The sequence below is a fragment of the Choloepus didactylus genome, chromosome 1 (genome assembly GCF_015220235.1).
Source record: "Choloepus didactylus isolate mChoDid1 chromosome 1, mChoDid1.pri, whole genome shotgun sequence".
Taxonomy (NCBI): Eukaryota; Metazoa; Chordata; class Mammalia; order Pilosa; family Megalonychidae; genus Choloepus; species Choloepus didactylus.
Genome location: NC_051307.1, coordinates 156,370,156 through 156,390,960, shown reverse-complemented (window position 1 = coordinate 156,390,960; position 20,805 = coordinate 156,370,156).

The following is a 20,805-nucleotide window of genomic DNA, read 5'->3' as shown; positions in this document are numbered from 1 at the left end:
GTCCACGCCCAGTTTTGTGGTGTGTGCCTGTTATTTGAAGCACTTCCGCCACACTGGGTTGTCTGGGGCAGCTCTGGGCTATGGGGCTGGCGATGGGCAGGAGTGTTTCCTGTCCACCAGGATGGTGGCTGTGAGCGGACACCCCCCTTTTCTTGGGAAGTTGTGTTGTTTAGTGAATTTTCTCAGCCACTGGATTATTGCCTTTTGTCTCAGAGCTCTCTTAGTTCTGCTCTTGACTTGACGTGCCCAAATTTCAATTCTTTGAAGCTTTCTGTATTGAGCTTCTTAGAGTAATTGTTTTAGAAAAAGCAAAAAGGATTTAAAAAAAAAAAAAAAAAAAAAAAAAACGGCCCTCCTCAGAGATCTAATGGGTTATTGAAATGCTAATAGACAAAGCAACCAGGGCCATTAAGGAAAGGTGCACAGGGCAGAGAGATCAGCCTTGCTTCGGGATTTGCATATGCGCCTCAAGGCCTGATCTCCGCCCTTCCCCTTTCTGTGTTCACCAGAACTCCAAAAATCCTCTGCTTTTATTTTGGAGTTTTTCGTGTTGTTTTTTTTCTATGCCTGTCTCCTCTCTGCTGGGCTGGCTGCTCTCAGAGTCTCTGGTGTCTGGTCTCAGTCTATCTATGGTTGGAGTTTGAATCAGTAGAATGAGTTTCCGATAAGAGCAGCCACTGCAATTCTCCCTTCTCCTTCCTGGAGCTGACAGCCCCTCCTCCCCCGGGACTGAGCCTGGCAGGGAGGGGCGCGGGTCCCCTGGCCGCAAAAACTTACAGATTTCGCTGATCTCAGCAGTTCCACGTTTTCATGAGTGTTGTATGAAGTATGCCCAAAGACAGATTGCTCTGTGGTGTCCAGTCCACGCAGTTCCTGGCTTTTTACCTACTTTCCTGGAGGAGTAACTAAAACATACAGCTCACCAGTCTGCCATCTTGCCCCGCCTCCCACCACCACTCTTTTAAAAATCACGGGCATCTCCTGTACAAGCAGTTCATAAGATGCAAATTTAGTCCACCAGGTTGAACAGTCACCTGCTCAGCACCTCACGAGCATGAACATCATTCCATCTGGAGACAAAGGCCCTAGTAATCGTTCACCCTTTCTTTTACTTATTAACTCAAGCATTTATTCACTTAAAATATTGAGTGGGTATTTAGTAAATGTGGCCCCTAAATGTGATTCAAAGGTGCAAAGGCAGAGCAGCTAGTAGATATGGGCTCGGCTTGGGCAATAGGAAGTCCTGGGGTGTAATCCTGCCTCTGCCGCCTGCTTGCTGCCTAACTGGAAAATTTCCTGCTCCTCAGCATGCATCAGTGTGCTCATCTGTAAAATGAGGAAATGCTACCTTCTTTACAGGGTCTCTGTGAGGATGACAGGTGGGAAAGCCCAGTGCCTGCACACAAGCTGTTATCCCTGTGGTCATTATTCTAAGAAGTGGTTCCCAGCATAGTGGTATAGCAATGTCAGCAATCAAGGACACTCAACGTGGATGGCCTTCTCTCCCCCCATGTTAGGTTTGGTGGAGATTATCATCCTCATCTTTGAGATGCAGGTTGTGAAGTCCAGAGAATTAAGGGACTAGCTCATGCCAAACAAGTCCCCCCCCCCCCCTGCATGGGGCCTCTGCATTATCCTATGGGACTTGTAGGGTGATGCAAATGACCAACCTTCTTAGCTAATGGCTTGGCTTTGCACTTGTGTTAAGGAGCTGAGCCAATTTTTGCTGCCTCAATGCAAATTCTTCAGCTCTAGGTCCACTAAACTCAGGGAGACCTTCTTTTCTAAACTCAGGGGAGTGGCCTAACTCACCTGTGGCTAGGACAATCACACCTGCCATGGCAGAGAGGAGCCACACTGCATTGTGTTAAGTAGGGCAAGCTGCAACAAAACTCCTTTAGGAGCTGAAAACTGCCACCTGCCGCTCAATATTCTTATCTAGGGAGCATGCAGAAACCAAAAACTCTAATGCAAACATCTTTCAAAATTAATCATAAGATTAGAATAAGTTGGACAGCAACAGCATTCTAAGTGAGAGAGTGGGAGCCCTGGGGATATGGAAGTCAGTGAATTGTGGGGATTTTGCTTGCTTCAGGCACAACATACCATTTTGGAGGTGGTGGTGTCACTTTTCCAAGGGAGAGAACTGTTATATCCATCAAAGGATATTGGAATCTGTTCTAGTTTGCTAATGCTGCTGAGATGCAAAACACCAGAAATGGATTGGCTTTTATAAAAGGGGGTTTATTTGGTTACACAGTTACAGTCTTAAGGCCATAAATTGTCCAAGGTAAGGCATCAACAATCGGGTACCTTCACTGGAAGATGGCCAATGGTGCCTGGAAAACCTCTGTTAGCTGGTAAGGCACGTGGCTGGTGTCTGCTCTGGAGTTCTGGTTTCAAAATGGCTTTTTTCCCAGGACGTTCCTCTCTAGGCTTCAGCTTCTCTCCAAAATGTCACTCTCAGCTGCTCTTTGGGCGTTTGTCCTCTCTTAGCTTCTCCAGAGCAAAAGTCTGCTTTCAAAGGCCATCTCCAAAATATCTCTGTAAACTGCAGTTCCTCTCTCAGCTCCTGTGCATTCTTCAAAGTGTCCCTCTTGGCTGTAGCAAGCTCGCTCCTTCTGTTTGAGCTTATATAGTACTCCAGTGAACTAATTCAGACCCACTTTGAATGGGTGGGTCACACCTCCATAGAAATTATCCAATCAAGGTCTTGTCTGCAGTTGATTGAGTCACGTCTCCATGGAAACACTCAATCAATAGAATTAGAATCTAATCAACACTAGTAGATCTGCTGGCACAAGATTGCATCAAAGATAATGGCGTTTAGGGGGACATAATACATCCAAACCAACACAGAATCCTTCCCAAAGAGTAGCCAACTCAGAAAGGTAGAAACCAACCTCCCTGAAGGGGAGGTAGAGACGCAGGCTGCGGTCCCAGCCCCAGCACTGACCAGCTGTGTGATCTTGGGTAGGTCAGTTAACTTCCCCAAGATGTAGAGTTCTCATCTGTAAGCTAGGAGTCATAATGGCATCTTCACAGAGATATTGGGAACTTGAGAGATTATGTGGAGATGTTCCTTGAGAGCTAGGAAGTGCTATGTAAATGGCATTTTTGCAATAAGTAAATAAAAATTTAGTGTTGTTTTATGGTGGTATTAGGTGGTAAAGTCTTCTATAAATGAAAATTATCAGAGAGTTGGAACTTATGTGGTTTGGTTCGGCTTTTTTGCCTCTGCTGTCTTAGACGGCCTACTGCTTGTTACCTTTACCTTTTTTTTCCTTCTTTTTTTTTGCTTCTCTTCATTGTCAGGTTGTTAGCTTCTATTTTTAATTTTCTTTTATAATGGAAAATATCAAACATATACAAAAATAGTATGATACATCCCCATTTACCCATCATCCAGCTTCAATAATTATCGATTCTTAGCCAGTCTTGTTTCCTCTATATGCTCTGCCCACCTGACTCCAGGTTATTTTAGAGCAAATTTCAGGTATCCTATCATTTCACATGTAAATATTTCAGGTTATATCCCTTTAGGATAAGGACTCTTAAAAAATCATAGCCACAGCACCATTATCACATCTGAAATATTAGTAATAACTCCTTAATTTCATCAAATAACTTTATCTGTGCTCAAATTTTGCTGAAGGCCTCACACACATATTTTTTTTTTTTTTTTTACAGTTTGTTTTATTCAGGATATAAATAAGGTCCAAACATTGTGATGAATTGACATAACACTTAAGTCTCTTCTAATCTGTAGTTTTTTCCCCTTGGAATTTATTTTTTGGAGAGTCAGTGTCATCTTTTTCTGGAGAGTTGATCACAGTTTGGATGCTGCTGATAGTATTCACTTGGTATAGTTTAATAAGTTCCTTCTTCTATCACCTGTATTTCTTGTAAACTAGTAGGTTTGATCCAGAGGCTTTACCATATTCAGGTTTGATTTTGGGGGGCAAGAACATTTCATGGGTGCTGCTGCGAAACCCATCGGGGGGGCAGGCAGAATCTTGTTGTGTCTCTGTGATGTTGGCAGCCATTGACACTCGTTGTCCAGATATGTCAATCACTGGGGTGGCAAATGCTGATACACTAATTCCATCATGTCTTCTTTGTTTAATAGCTAGAATACTTCTACAAATAGATATTTGTCTTCATCAACTATGCAGTTACCCTGAGGGATAATTCATTTAGGAAAAGCAAGATAAATGCTTGATTGTTTCCCCTCTTCACCAGTTTTCAAGCTAATTCATTGGTTCATTTGTGCCCTTCAATGATGACTAAACAGCTTTATTTTGATTTGTATGAACTCATAGATTTAAACATATTTGATGTGTTTTAATCTACTATAGTTATTATCATTATTATTGTTAGCGGAGCTCAAATTGCTTCTCTCTGGCAAGTGGGAGCCTCTGTGAGTTTGCTCCAGAGTCCTTTTAACATGACCCTAGAAATCTTTTTTAGATTCCTTGCTTTTTAAGTATCACAATATGTTGCAGACTTTTCTTGTGCAATTCCTACCCCAGACCTGTAATCAGACATTTCTCTGAGGAACATTGGGAAATGGGCATTAGGAATACTGGTGGCTGTTATTTTAGTTCTTGTTTCTAGGCCTTTTCACTGAACTGAGATAGGAAAAATGCATTTGAATGTATATGTGTGTATTTGCATGTGTGTATGTGTATCATATATGTGTGTAAATATTCAAGATTAAATATGTTGTGAGGGAATACTGCTGCTTCCAATTCAGATTTAGGATTATAGAATTTTATTTAACCTCATTGATCTTATGTTGACATGCCTTTTTTCACTTACTGAAAATATGTTCTCAATGTCACTAGATAATTACTAATTTGGCTTATTGCCCAACACATGCACACTACAGTCTAAGAATAACAATACAATTTGCCTCCACGAGTTTATGACTGAAACATTAAACAAGGGTTTAAGAATTTTTTGCAGTTCTTTTTGTCCTTAGGAAATACTCCACTAGGGATGGATCTAGAGTCAAATTAGTGTTTTCCAATTGCTTGGAATAATTTTTCTCTGTGAAGTAATGTTACCAATTGTACACAGAGTTAGGTTCCCTTATTTCATTTTCTTATTTATTTTAATGGATTGTCTTTCCAAAATTTTAATTTTGTTTTATACTTACGTAAAATATTTACATGGTTCCAAAATTAAATCTATAAAACAGGGTGAATTTAAAGAAGTCTAGCTCCCATCTACTTCTAATATAAGCAAATATGTTTTTATATATTTATAAATCCTCCTTTTGTAGATAATTGGTAGCATAAAGTGATATTCATACTATGTATTTTCTTCCTCTTGCTTTTTGCATTTGATATATCCTTCATAGTAGGATACAGATTTATTCCGTGTTCCTTTTTTGCATCTGGTATCATTTCTTGTTGGTACCACGGTCCTTGTTTCTCACAATCTACCTTCTAGCTTAAGGGTTGAGCCTCTGGGCCTTGGAGTGGAGCTCTCCCAGCTTACAAGAATTGTGAGTGAATAAGAGCTAACCGGTGCTGAGTAAGGACCAGAGGAGTTCTGCAGTAAGGGGTGGGTGTGGTCTTTCAGGCAGGCATCTTGATGGCTGCACCTGAGCACTTGTTGCTCAATAAAAATTAGTTGAATCAAATCGCTTCAAAATGTTGTAGACATCTTCACAGTACTCTGAACAGTTCCCACAACAATAGAAACCATTGCATTCACATCAGACATAGCCATGGCATTTGGTCCTTAAAATAGAACACCCGCAGCTGGCAAAGACAGTGGTATCTAAAAATCATTACTTTGCTATTTGGAATTTATTCTGAAAAACCTATAATTCTTGGGGATCGTGTAGGCTTAAGGATGAGAAATACCACTGGGCAGGATTCATCTTAACAAAAGTTTGTTCTGTAAACCAGGGTGGGGCTCATTGATCTCATATCTATATGCCTCTTCTCACTTGCTGAGAGTATCATTTCTCAATGTCAATGTTTCTTCCTTAACATTTTGTTATTGATAGATCGATTCATTCATTCACCCATTCATGTGTTCACTTAATTTTTTAAAATAAACAGTTTTTGAACATCTACTTCCAGATGCAATGCTGGAAATTGAAACCGAGTGCACCTCTGAGCCCATTGGCATCTTTCCTCTTCTCCCTGGAAAATTCCTAGTTGGCCTATCCATTCTCAGTCCCAGAAAGCTGAATTCTTCCTCCTGAGAGGCATGTTTAAACCCAGGCAGGGGGTGAGGGCTGGGCCAGCGTCTGTGAACCTTTGTTCAAATATGAAGAGAGTTTTCAATAGTGCACCCTCAGTTTGTCCTGCTGAAAGCATCTGTTTATTTTTGATAGTTAAATCTGAAATAGACTCAGGTCAAATATATTCAGGTCTTCATAAAATACGTATGAGTTTTTTTTTAAATGAAAGCTTTAATTGGTTAAGCATTAATTATGTAGCTGTTTGTGGCATGGAAATAATTGGCCCCTCTGCTAATTATAAACTCCGCTCTATTTTCTCGCAACGGACAAGGTCTTCAATTCTGTTTGCTATGGAGCAGAGTTTGCGTTCTCTTCGGCAGAAACCACTCTTTCCTCAAGAAAATAGGAACAGCTTAGTTCTAGTACTGCTGTTGTAATGCTGTAGTTTTCTGTGTAAAACAATTTGCTTTTAAACCCTTTTATAAATTGCTCCACACACATCTTCAGCCCATGTTATTAAACTACCTCTTGGGGTTACTATGAGCCTAGTGCAATGGAGGTAACATAAAGAGAGCTTTCAAAGGAGTGGATGAGCAGGAAGTAAAGCACACTTATGGGAGAGTGAAAAACACTCCTCAGAAAAAGTATACATATGTATGCACCTGCATACACATGCACACATACACTTAGACACACCTGTATGCACATTTTATACTCATGTGCACTTATACGCTCACATGCACATGCTGATGCACATTCACACCTACACATTCTCACATACACACACACCTCCTACCATATATATGTGCACATACTCATGAACACATGCACACAAACTTATAATTTACACACTCATGCACAATTACAGTCACATACCTACTTATACCTGTACACACAGACATGCAAATGCACTTTCACACTCACGCTCCAACTCACAACCACACTCTCACACACCGACACATAAATACTCATAAAATGCACACACATATATAGTCATGCACACCCATGTATACACAGGCTCAGATACACACATGCACTTAGGCCATTGTTTATCATTAAAGGAGTTTTAGATGGTCATTTAAAATGAAAGCTGTTCCATCCCCCCAATACTACCCTTTCTCCATTGTGTTCAGAAACCAGACACCTGGATGGAAAGTCACCAATTGCCATGAATTTTGTCCTGGATGTCCTACTGGGCATCAAGCTGTCTTTGGTTCAAACCCCAACCAAATCTTAGCCCCAGTAGCAATGTCTAGGTATCAGTGAGGCAAGTTTTATCATTTCTGCTCCCCAGCTGGGCAAAGTGAGGCAGAAAGAGGGCCTGGGACTTGTCCAAGTTCACCCAGGGAGGCCACGGTCAGCTGGACACAGCCCAGGAGCCGGCTCCACTGAGAACTTGGCCACTCAGGCTTGAGCTGAGGTGACTTACATGACACTCCCAGGAAAAGATGCTTGTTTTTGGTTTTGGTTTCTAAACAATCTCTCCCATTAATGAATCCTTTAATCAAACTCATTAGTTGCATTTTTCATTATCCAAAATGACCCCTGGAATAAAGCCCTCTACATTGTTCAGAGGAAATAGCCATATATTTTGCACCTCATTTATCAAACTTTTATGAAGTAACAATTATGTGTCTGCTTCATAAGCCAGGTATGCTCTGAAATTGCTGGGAATGTAATTTTTCTGAGCAGTATTTCATTGCTGCCTTTCCTAGTGACAGAAAATGAAGCTGATCGTGCAAGTGAGACTGCCTTCAGAAAGGAAATTATAGAACTGCTTGCTTAATGCGGGTCTTTTCCCTGGAAGAAGACATTTACAGGGAGGTTTTTCTCTGGATGGAGAGGATCTAAAATTCAGACCTTCAGACCTTGGAAAGGGCCTGCCTTCCTGTGTGAGGCCAGATGATGTAGAGCCAGAGTCATGGCCAAAGCAGACCTGCCCAGCCCTTTGACAATCCCTCACTCAGAGCCTCGCTTTGCAGCCTCTCCTTGGGGTCTTGGAAGGAGCTAGAGATAAGAGGCTTCTTTTGATCAGGAACCTATTTGCATTTCTCTGAGCACCCTGAAGGCCCCACCCCCACATCAGACTGTACCAATGTTGGAACATTCTGTTCACCCATTTCCTTTCCTTTCTTCATGACCAGTGATTCTTAAAGTGTGGTTCCCTGCTAGCAGCATCAGCACCCCCTGGGAACTTTTCAAAATGCAAATTCTCAGGCCCGAACTGAGGCCAATGGAGTCAGAAACTCTGGGGGTGGGACCTTGTGATCTGTTTTAACAAGTCCTCTGGGAGATTCTGATGCAGCTGAAGTTAGAGGAACACTGCTCCAGAAAAACACTCTTGATGTGGAAGTTGGAGCAGGGTTGGGAAGAGACATATGCCAGCCCAATCATTTTTAGAGCTGGCCTCGGCTCAGTGATAAAGGAGAAACACTGTGTTACGAGCAGCCATATCTGCCCTGGCCAGGGGAGAACAAGGCTGATGAGCTGAACCACACTAGGGATGCTGGGTAGGGGCAGCGTGGCAAAAGGCAGGGAGGTAAAGCATAACTATTTGATTAAAGCAGTGTCTGCCATCTTTTCTCCACTGTTAAATTACTCTTGGCTCCTTTGCATTTAATAAATATTTTGGAAGGAGGTACTTTGAAGTTATGTAAATCTCCTGCTATTTGTCAAACTTTCACCACTAATTTTAACATCCACTGATGCTTTTTTAGCTGAATTAATTATTACTATGATGGTTGCCATATAGTGAGTTTTCTAATTCCATCATTTTACATTTATCTGTTGGCATTCCACAGTAAGGTAAGCCTTTCCTTTTCCCCATTATTTTATTAATTAATTTGTTAATCTCAATATGAACTCATGGATCCCTATTTTATTCAATGACTTATGACACTTGACTATCATTATGTATTTTAAATTAGTGGGAGCCCTTTCAAGTTGATCTCTGTGTCCTTTTGGCATGCCCCCAAAATACATTGAGTATTTCCATGCTTTCTGGCACAAAAAGATGTTCTAGGGTCATCTTGTACTTTTCCTGTTCCAGCCCTGGAATCAGTCCTTTCTCCAAGATCTCATTCCTTTCAGTGAAGAACGGTATTTAGAATCCTAGATCTGAGCCTTAAGTGTGTTCATTGCTATTGGGATGTTGCTGATCCCAGGAGCATGCACGTGTGCATATGCACACACTCATTTCTATCTGTATTTGTTTCCATATCTTTCTGTATTGAAAACCATGACTTCCCTCCAGTACTCCTGATTCCAATCCACTACCACGGGGTTCATTCTATTTTTCTCTCTTTCCACGTTTGTAACCCCCTTTCCCTACAGCGATAAACACAGCCCCTGTTATCTTAATACATTTACGTGTTTGAGCAATCTCCTGTGACCAATCTCCTGTTGACAACACCTCCCCAACGTGAGAGCCTTTCTGTCATCTTATTCTAGGCACTGCCTCCCCCTCCCCCTTCACCAACCATGAATGCCCTCTCTACTTCTTTCAGTCTCTAACCCTCAACTCCAGGCCACTATCACCCCCTCTCATGGATGGCCTCTTTACCCTGCTTGAGCCCCCACTCTGCTCAGGCCTTGACACCCTGCCCCAGGATGTGTCACCCCTGGGATGCCCTCTTCACCCTGTTAAGGCTCTGTCACCCATGCCAGGCTGCTGCAGTTCCCTCCCCTGGGGAGCTATCCTCTTCTCTACATGTAGGCTCCAATGCCTCACACTGGGCTGCTCCTCCCTTGTACCCCAAACATGGATGCTTACCTTGCTCAGATCCACCCAATGATTTGTGGGCTGAAGTAGGAGGGAGGAAGGCACTGTATGGTTTTTAATTCTGCACACACCCATATCTCCCTTGATGCCCACTGGCCTAAGTAAGGTGGGCGGGGCTGGCTGACACTGAGAAGGTAAGTGGGTTGGCAATGGGCAGCCGGCTCACTAATGACATGGCTGGGATCAGATCCAGGGCTCCTGACGTGCAGTCCAGACTTCCTTCCGCTAATCCCGCACATTGTGTCAGACAATGCCGCTGGAGGATCTGAGCTGGGTTACAGAGTGTTAAGAGGAGTCCAGATTTCCCACATTTTATCTGGCGAAACCTCAGATGTATTTGTACCCGATAAGGCCTGTGTCCAGACATTGGCCTGTCAGAATGTGGCTTCCATGAATTCAGAAAATGTAAAATAGAGATAATAATGACAAACCCTCATATGGCACTTACTACGTTATGATTCTCAGGGCTCCATGTACATTGATTTCATCCTCACAATAATCCTATGATATAGTAATGGCAGTTTCCATATTCTGTACATGAGAGAATTAAGGCCCAGAAGGACTGAGTAACTTTTCCTGAGTCACACATCTTGTAAGCAGTAGAGTTGGAATTTGAACCTAGAAAGTTTCACTCTCGAGTTCATGATTTTAAACTTCATACATCACCAGTTATTGTGAACCTGGTGGTGAAGACAGTACCATCGGCCCCACTGACTTAAACAGTTACTTCTCTGCACATTAATTTTGGAATCTGACAAACTGGGGCTCAAACCCTGGCTCTATTGCTATGTGGCCTTGAGCAAGAGACTTCCTCTCAGTCCCTTGCATTTCTTCCTCTGTAAGCTGAGAGGATGCTGGCTCCCTCACAGGGTAATTGGGAGTGTCCAAGGAATCAGTGTGTGTGTGAAGGGCTAGGACCAGCATCTGGTTCACAAGAGGTGCCCCATAAATGCCCATTTCTCCTGCATTTGAACTTTTCCAGTTCCTTCATTAGTACTGCACAGCTTAACTCTGAATTGGGTGCTGTCTTGTGGAATCTCTAGGTCTTTCCCACATGCCAGTTTTCTCTTTTCAGGTTTTAAATCTCTGGAATCCAAGCCTCTCCCTCCCTCCCATGGGACTCAGGCACCTGGCTGAGGAGGTACCACGTTCTCAGTCAATCCCTGCCCATGCAAGACTGTTTTGCTGCAGGGAGATGGAAACATCCTCTGAACTGTTTTCTTCCATGAGATTCATGGAAGCCAGATTGAACTGGCTTCCAGACTGGAAACAAAAGCAGCTCAACGCTTTGTTTTCTTTCCAAAGATACTCTTCCTTTTTGCCCAGAATCTTACTACATCTTGGGCAAATCATGAGAGGAAGGGGGTTTTCAAGATTAGAGACCCAGAGAGGCCATATGGAAATAAAGGGCACCAGGACCAGGCCTGGAAGTTGGGGAGGCCACAGGAAGGGAGGTTCTTGCTCCCTGGGTGCCTTGGGGGTAGCCCTCTGGACTGAATCCCCTGGGGCATGAGGGTCAGGGCTGGCAATCCAGGGGGAGACAGACAGCAGTTGTCCTCAGGAGACAGCTCAGGTCCCTTACTGGTGCCATGCCCAATAGGAACAGCCATGCAGCTGCCCAGTGGCTCCTGGGGAAATGGAGCAGCCTGGAGCTCAGGCCAGTGGATCCTCAGCAGCTAGGGATGCATGCATCCTTCCAGCAACGGAGCTAGCTCCTACCCAATGTTACAGAGCCAGACAGAGCCAGGGAAGACCTCCCTAGAAAGCTTCCACCTTGCCATGCCCTGCTCGGGTCCCTTCTTATGCATCCCTTACAACACTTATTTCATTCATTCCCCTAACTAACCCCAGGACCATCCAGAGCTAAGCACCATACCAATGTGAAGCATGCACTGTGACTATGACTCGGATCTTGTAAGTGTTTCTCCTTTGCCAGTGGAGGACTCTGAGAGACACTGCAGGAGGGAGGGGCCTCTCTTCCTGCATCTGCTTTGTGTCTTCTGGGCTTTCTCCCAGTTGGTGCATAGTGGGTAGTCATATGTTGGACCCCTCGTGATGCTCATCTTCCAGCTTGTGGCTCCCCGCCCAGCAGCCTTGGCTCACTGGCACTCCAGCAGGGGCTTTTCTGCCTACCCACCTGGGCCTGGTGACCATGGAGCAGCTCTGCTCTGGGCACTGCCATCCAGTGAGCAGCAATTGCACCCCCAGTGAAGCCTAAATCCCAGCCTTGGGGAGCCCCTTCCATACTCCCTCCAAGTTTCTTTTTCCTTGGATACTCTCTGCCCTTGGGCCTTCTGTAGAGTGCCTTCCCTCCCTTCATGGTAGCTAATTCCCTGTGAATGTTAATCGTTCTTCATATTGAACCATCCCTGCTCAAATTTCCTTGTGGGCTTCCCTCTCCTGGCTGGACCCTGACTGATACAGGGAATTTCCGGAGGAAGTGGCACAGAGTCCTGAATGCAGACCAGGAGTTAGAGAGGAAAAGGTGGCGAGATGGAGAGTGAGAGTGTTCCAGGAGGGAGCACTATATGCCAATATGTTTGATTCATCCTGATGTGCCTGGAACCCAGCCCCGGGCCTAGCTCACAGTAAGTAGGTACTCAGTAAACACTTATGGGTTGCATGAAGAAAGTGAGGAATGGTGGAGAGAGCTCCAGACATGCAAGAGTAATGGCAGAATGGCAAGGTCATTTGGTCAACCAGTGCGTTACTGGGCGGCTACCAGGTGCCCGGCCCTGGGCTCAAACAGTGAGCAAAACCTGACAGTGTCTGTGCCTTCAGGCAGCTGACAGCCTGGAGGGAGAGGCAGGCATTAGGCAAATCATCACACAATTTTTCCCTGGAGGGGTCTAGGCTAATGTGGGGAGAGGATATTAGGGAAGACTCTTGTGGACATGAGTTTTGAAACGAGATATGAGGTGGGAATTAGTCGGGTAAAGAGTAGGGTCAAAATTTTCCATGCAGAGGGAACAGCCTCTGCGAGGGCCCTGAGATGGGAAGAAGTACAGCGGCTCATCTGAGTTCCCTGTGGCTGGAGCACAGATGGTGGAGGAGAGAGTGGTGTGAGACCCAGTTGCAGGTGGGGGCCACGCCTTGAATGGCCTCAAGGGCCATAGGTTAGTTTGGCCTTTATGCTAGGAACCACTGGCATCAGGGCAAATAATTTATTTCTCCAAGCCTCAATTTCCTCATCTGTAAAAATGGGCATGATAATAGTCTCTCACTCATAGGGTTGTGGGAAGATGAAATGTGATAATGTGCAAATGCCTTAGCACTGAGCTGGTACAGCAAGCACCTGATAAATGTTTCCTGTTATTCAAAGTCACATATACCTAACTGTCAGCTCTGCCACTAGGTAAAGGCAGCCTGGGTGGCTCCCAGAGCTCTGTTTACCACCCACTTCTTATCATGAACTAATGGTCATGGACAACTCAGATCCTGGGTGTTCTGGTTTGCTAATGCTGCCATTTTGCAAAACACCAGAAATGGATTGGCTTTTGCAAAGGGGGTTTATTTGGTTACAAAGTTTACAGTCTGAAGACCATAAAAATGTCCAAATGAAGGCATCAACACTAGTATACCTTTACTGAAGGAAGGTCAATGGCATCCAGAAAACCTCTGTTATGTCGGAAGGCATGTGGCTGGCGTCTGCTGATCCCAGGTTGTGTTCCAGCTCCAATCTCAGTTCCTGTGTGTTCTTCAAAGCGTCTCTCTTGGCTGCAGCACCTCCTTCTCTCTGTGAACACTTTTATAGGACTCCAGTGATTCAATTAAGACCTACCCTGAATTGGTGGGGTAACACCTCCATGGAAATTATCCAATCAAAGTTCTTGCCCACAGTTAATTGAGTCGCATCTTCATGGAAACACTCAAAGGATTCCAACCTAATCAACACTAATACGTCTGTCCCCACAAGATTTCATCAAAGAACATGGTGTTTTGGGGGACGTAATACATCCAAACTGGCATACTGGGGAAACCCCAGATCCTGGGGACAGCTTGGATCCTGCCATCAGTCCACCAGCACGAGGCTTTCTAAAGCCCAGGATGGCTTAGAACAGTTTGGAATGGATGGAGGTGTGGAGCACCCTGCTCCCCACCTCAGGACCATGGACCTTGGAGCAGTCAGGTTGAGAAGATGGAGAGGGCAAGGGAAGGAGAGAAGATTGGCAGCCTGGAGAATGGGGAAAACCACTGGGGTTCTGGGCTCAAACGCCAGCTCTGTCCCTCCCTAGCTATGAAAACTTCCACAATTCACACAACTTTTCTGAGCCCCTGTTTTCTGTTGTAAAATGGGATAATATCTACCCTGCAGAAAGGAATCTGTGCTGTTGTATGTGCAATGCCCGATGGGGAGTACGTCCTCAAAAGACAGCCGGGGCTATCTTTCTGGGTCAAACATCTCTCCCTGTTTGGCTCCTCACAGAGCCCTAGATTTTGAGTGAAAGGGTTACAAGTTTCCCTTCATCGTGGGTTAGAAGATGAGGCCATGACTTACAGAAGTGGCTGCTTGTTTTGATATCTTTGAAGCTCGCTCAGTCCATTTGGTCTGGTGCTCTGGGGTTTGCATTGCTGACAGTCCTTGCATTCCCCTTCAGTCCACCGAGGAGAGGACACCACAGTGGAATGTAGGCAGACATTCGGTTCCGTCCTCCTGCCCTACGGTCTGCAGCAGCTGCTCTCCAATTAAGCATCCTGGTTCAGACGAGGCCACTGACCCCCGGTTCACCCAGATAAATTCACTTCATCAGGAATGCTGGGGATTTTATACAAGGCTCCATATGGCTTTTCTAGGGGTGTTTGAGTTTCAAAATGATCACATGCTAGCAGCATTGGGTATTGGGGGCTGCTCTACCCTCAGAACCCCACAGCAAGGAGGGCACATAGCTGTTTCCCCATTAGTTGAACTATGGCAGGCTATGAGTGAAATTTTCTCATCCAAGAGTGGGTTGCCCTCTGGAGGTTGTCACAACCTGGCCCTCTTACAACCCGGGGTATCCGGAAGTCCCTCTTCCTCAGTCTGAGATGGCAATGGGGAGAAATGCCTTATATCAGGAGTCAGCAAACAACAACCCAGGGCCAAACCTGCTGTCTGTTTTTGTAAATCAAGTTTTATTAGAACACGAATCCATGCCCAACTGTTTATATATTGTCTATGGCTGCTTTCTCACTATAAGAGCAGAATCAAGTAGTTACAACACAGACCATATGGCCTACAAGACCTAAAATATTTACTATCTAGCTCTTTATGGCAAAAGTTTGTTGATTCCTGCCCTAAACCATCTAAGAGGACTTAGGACCAGACTCCGTGCTGGAACTTGAGTAGAGAGGGTAATGGTTCAAGGACAGACTGGGCCAGAGTGTCCCTTCCTATCTGAGCTCCTTCTGGGAAATATCATAAGCCTCATGTTGGAGGGAAATCTAAGGCTGCATAGTGCATTTTTTCAAAGCATAGTCAGTGGAACTTTAGGCCCATAAGATGTCCCCAGATAAAGGGTTCAAAAGGCAAAGATGTTCGGGAAACACATTCCTTGACTTCCTCTTGGAGATTTATAACATGTATTAGCTTATTAAAGATTCTGTAAAGGTAACAAACATGTTTACTGCAACATTGTTTCTCTAATTAAATTTGGTCACAGAATGCTTTTCACATGCTTAACCCAGTTGTAGCCCACAAAATCTAGAAATGGATTTGAGAAACAATGGTCCAAGAGAAAAAGCCAGTTTCATGGGTTTTAGAGATTATTTGTTTGACAATTCCAGAGCACACTCATATAATTCCAGAAGAGGGTAGAAAGATCACTGGTGCAGCCTTCACATGCACAAAATCACCGTTGTGAGTGTTGCAGAATCTGGGGTACCAAGGGTTCCCCTTTCCTTCTCCTAATGACTTCTGGGCCAATGAGACATTTGTTACAGGAGTTGGAGGGACGCAAACATCAGCACGATGGACAGTGAGGTTGGATGGCAGATGGAGACCTGTGTCTGATGTCATATTGGTCCTTCCTGCTCACCTTCCCTGCACTGTGCTGAATCGGCCCCAGCTGTGGTGGAGAAGCCTGCCTCAATGGGATTCCCTTGTAGTCCCAGGAATGGAGAAGGACAAGCATCTTGAAGGTCCACTAGAGAAAACTGCAGAGGGTGGCCTGAGCTGCATTCAGGCCCACTTCCTTCTTGCCAATGCCCTCATCTCACACTAGGGAAGGGTGAATGAGAGGTGGAAGAAAGAGTATACACCTCCAACTGGTACTTCTGGTGGGAGTTTGGGGTTGGACACTCCTGTTATGAGCCAGTGCTCCTTAACACAGGGAAATGAAGGGAACAGTGTCCCCTATGGTGAGATCTAATGGTCACAGAGAGTCCCTCAAGAAGCTTATCATCAGGTGGAGGAGAAAGACTAAAACCATTAAATATACTCTCCTGGCTGCCAAACCCTGATGTGTGAACACTGTCCTGAGTCAGCAAAGGAAAAAGCCAGGCACAGCACAAGCCAGATGGGGGACAGCAGGAAAGTGATGGGAAATTATCGAAACATTTCAACAAGGGCAGGGAAGGAACTTCGGTTCAGTTCACTGATGTGAGTTCAGGCCTTCTCAGGAAGATTTAAGACAGGGATTTATGAAATGGAAAAGAAAGAGGGAAACATATCTGCAAAGCAGAATTAAATCCACTGTGAAAATGAATGAAACACTAACAAGTAACCAAAGAAATCCGAATGAAACAGCAATGAGAGTCTACTTTATCTGAATCAGAATATCAAGTCTTTTAAAAAGGAAAATAATTAAATGATGGAAAGCCTGTGGGAGGTTGGCTCTGTCCCACATTACTGATGGGAATGAACTTGCTGCGACATTTCCGTTCACCACAAGAGCCTTCAAAATGTTGTTACCCTTTGACCAGATGGTTGCACTTCTAGAAATCTGTCTAAGGGAATGATGAGAGATGGAGAAGAAAAGCTTTATGAACCAAGATGTCTATGCAGCACAATTTATAATATCTAAGTGTTCAACAAGAGGGGATGGCTTAAATAGATCAACCCTTACATATCATGGAATATTTTATGGACTGTAAAAATGAGGCTTACAAAGACATTTTTAATGACATGATATTCTTTTCATATAGTATTAAATGAAAAAGAAAAATACAATATTGCAGAGAATTTTATATGTATATATGACTTGATAGATAATAAAATGTCAAAATACATATTTATGAATGATGAGATTATAAGTTTTTTAATGTAATTTTATTGAAATATATTCACATACCATACAATCATCCAAAGTGTACAATTGTTCCGTTTCATCATATAGTTGTGCATTCAACATCACAATTTTTGAACATTTTCTTCACTCCAAAAAATAAAAATGAAAATAAGAATAAAAATAAAAGTAAAAGAGAATGCTCAAAGCATCCCATACCCTTCCTCCCCCCATATTAGTATTTTTAAGATTTAAAAATTTTGTGTATTTTCCAAATTTTCTACGATGATCATGTATTGGGTTTATAACTAGAATATTGGAACAAATTTTTAGAATTCCATTGATGGGAGAGAGCATTGGCCTGGAATTTTCAAAAGATGCTTCCTGAAACAGTTTACCATTGAGAAAGGTCCTTTTTTAAAACCCCCAGCTCAGGTGTAGGAGGTAGGTCAGGTGCGTCTTACTGTTTCCACTTGACAGCTGCGGAGCCTGAGGAGGGTGTGTGTGTGTGTGTGTGTGTGTATGTGTAAATGCCTTGCTCCAGGGTAGCCAGCGAACATTAGTAGTCAGGGTGGGAACCCGCCTCCCAATTCCCAGCACGGGGATTTTTCATTAGGCTCAGCTGCCCAGCGAGAGGAGATGCCCATGGGCGATCTGCTTGTTATTTTTCAGCTCTCCTTCTCTGATTGTCTATCTGGAGTAACTCCGCAGACCAGATGCAAGCCTGGGACGCTGTCCCTCCGCCAGGCTGCCTGGCTCCCGCCCAGCTGTAGATCTCAGCAACCTTTGTTCAGAATCAATGGGGCTGCTGCTTGGAGCCAGCAGTGTCTGGGAGCCTGTCTCCACCACTCCCAGGATCACAGACGCTAATTCACCAGCAGCCCAGCAAGCACTGGAACAGGTACCATGTGCTCCCACTCAGCAATAGCTCATGGTGGGAGCCACTCTGCAGGTCCCAGGGTGCCTTCCAGAGCAGCTCTTTGTTTGAGCAACAAATGACCAGAATTTGCATTTTGGGTTCTTTTCAGGTTTTCTGGGGGAGAGCAGCAGAATAAGCTGTTGCCAGGAAGATGAATGTGCAATAAAGGAGCTCACAGAGAACAGTAGGTGGCGGGCATGGTGTAGAGCATGGCACTTTGGCTTGGACAGACTTGGGGTTGAGACCCGCCATGGCCACCTCCCAGGTGAAGTTCCTTAAGTGAAGCCACTAAATCTTTCTGAGCCTTGATTTTTCTCATCTGTCAAATGGGCATGATGATATCAACCTTACAGGTTGCTGGGAAAATTAAACATTACAAGGATACTCCATAAATGTACTACTATGACTGATAACAATGCTATTTTTAAAAAAAAAAACTTATCAGTAAATATTATTGAGTAATATGTAATTCTAAACATGTCCTAACCCAAAGGAGAAATATGGGATCTAGTGGAGCATTTTGGAACAATTGGACCTCTTTGAGAGAGTCCAAGAAGGATGAGCGCATTGTAGTGGTTTTTAGGAGGACAGCATTGCTAAATAGAGGGCTGGGTGAATCCATAGGCAGGCGGCTGCAAACCCAAAGCTTTGCTAATATTGGAATAACTGTAAGGCGTCGGAGTTTGACCTCAGTTGGATCCTTGCTGCAGAAGGGAAGCAGACACCACAGCTTTCTCCATTCCCCATCCTGGAGTGGCTCCTTGGCCTCTCTGAGTCCCACTATCTTTCCAGATCTGCTCAAATCTACTCTTCCCTCCCCTGCCACACCCTCCGTCCAGGAGTCACCTAGTCGGTCAACACTGCTTCCTCCTCTCTTTATGCCATCACCCATATCTCTCTCTGTCTGAGAAGTAGTACGGAGTAGTGGGAAAAATGGTGGTACCAGGCAGGCTTGACTGCATATCAGTCCTATGGCCAGGGGCAAGTTATGTAACTGCTCTGAGCATCAATTTTATTACATGAAAATGTGAATCACAATTGCAGTTACCAACTTTTGCACATTTATATGTGCCAGGCACTGTGCAAAGAGCTGTAAAGAATACTATTTAGTTGTCTCTGTGTAGATGAGGTGGGCAGTGGCATGCTGGTAAATGTTTAACAACTGGTTTTCCAAAAGAAAAGTGAACCCTGATTTGCAGTGTTGGCCAATTTCTGTGGTGTAAATATTTTCACCGTGGCTAATTTTGGCCTGCCAACATGACGCTACTGGATGCGAAGTTGGGAAGACATGAGAGCCAGTACAAGTTGGCTCCAGCGTGCCTCGAAGCCTCTGGAGGTAGGGGCATCTTCCCTATTCTACTGGCAAGGAGTTAAGTGACCTGCCCAAGCTCACCCTTGTGGTAAGGAACAGAGCAGCCACTCCAGCTCAGGCTGTCTTCCTCCAGCTTCACCCAACTGTGGGGTTTTTCAGGGGAATCACACATAATGAAGGCAGTGTTGCCATGGCACAGTGCCTGACACACACTAGGTACTCAAAAAATGATGGTTGTTGAAATGCTTGTCAGTGATAATGTCACTGTTGTGTGAGGTGAATCATGGGAGGAGGGAAGAGACACAAATTGATATAGTATAACTTTACAGAAAAGGGTTTATTGAATTACAAAACTACAAACATTTATTATTAATGATAAGATAGTTGAAAGTAAAGCAGTCTGTCCAGCAAAGAAAAGGAAAAGAAAAAACTCATTAAACCAGGGTTACAAACATTTATCTTTAATAACACAAGAGTTAAAAGTAAAGCAGTCTGTCCAGCAGATAAAGGAAAGAAAAAGAAAAACTCATCAAGCTGGGGAAAGCCCCCACATCTGATACTACTGGCTGGGGAAATCCCGGTTCTTCAGCCTGTCAGAGTTCCAGCTGGCATGTGTCCCCTCCTGGGTGAGACCTCCAAATTTCTTAGGACTTGGGCCAGTATTTATGGCAATTTGTCCAGGAGTAGAAGTGCTTTGCTGCTGTCTCAAGGAAGGGCTAATTCCTTGGGACGATCACAAAGACTTAGTTTCACTGGCATGTCCACAGTTGGGGATACTACCTCTCAGTGGAGACACAGGTGATCTATTAACTATCGTTGAAACTCCCGAGTAAACTCTTATGCTTCATTGACTTCCTTGTTATACATATCTTTGGTTCTCATTCCCTTTCAGACAGGCTGGCACCTGCTGTCATGCAGGGCAGCTCTCTGCTTATGGTTCATGTTGGTTTGATCCACACATTACACCTTCCTACAATTTCTAACAGTCACCAGCTGGCTTTCCAGGCCCATTGATGACTCTGGGCATGAGCAACACTGGCAGAACTGGGCTGGAGGGCTCTGAGGCTGCTCCTTCCATCTCTATCTCCTATCTGCAGGCAATTCATAGCTTTCCCTATTTCCCTGGTGATAACATTTGAAAAATGGCTTCTTTTAAATAATGACCTCTGCAGCTGCCTGAGGGCAGTTTGTTATTCCACATTATTTAGCGCAAGGTTTCAGATACACATTCAGGATGGTCCGTGTCCAAAAGAAAAGGAGTGGTCAGTAACCCCGAGTTGGTCACTGTTGGGGGTGAGGGGGTGGGGAGCAGAGCTCAAGCTTCTGTGGCAGTCTTGTGCTAGGGATAGAAGCTGCCAGGAAATCTGTGATTACCCTTGGTCATTTAAA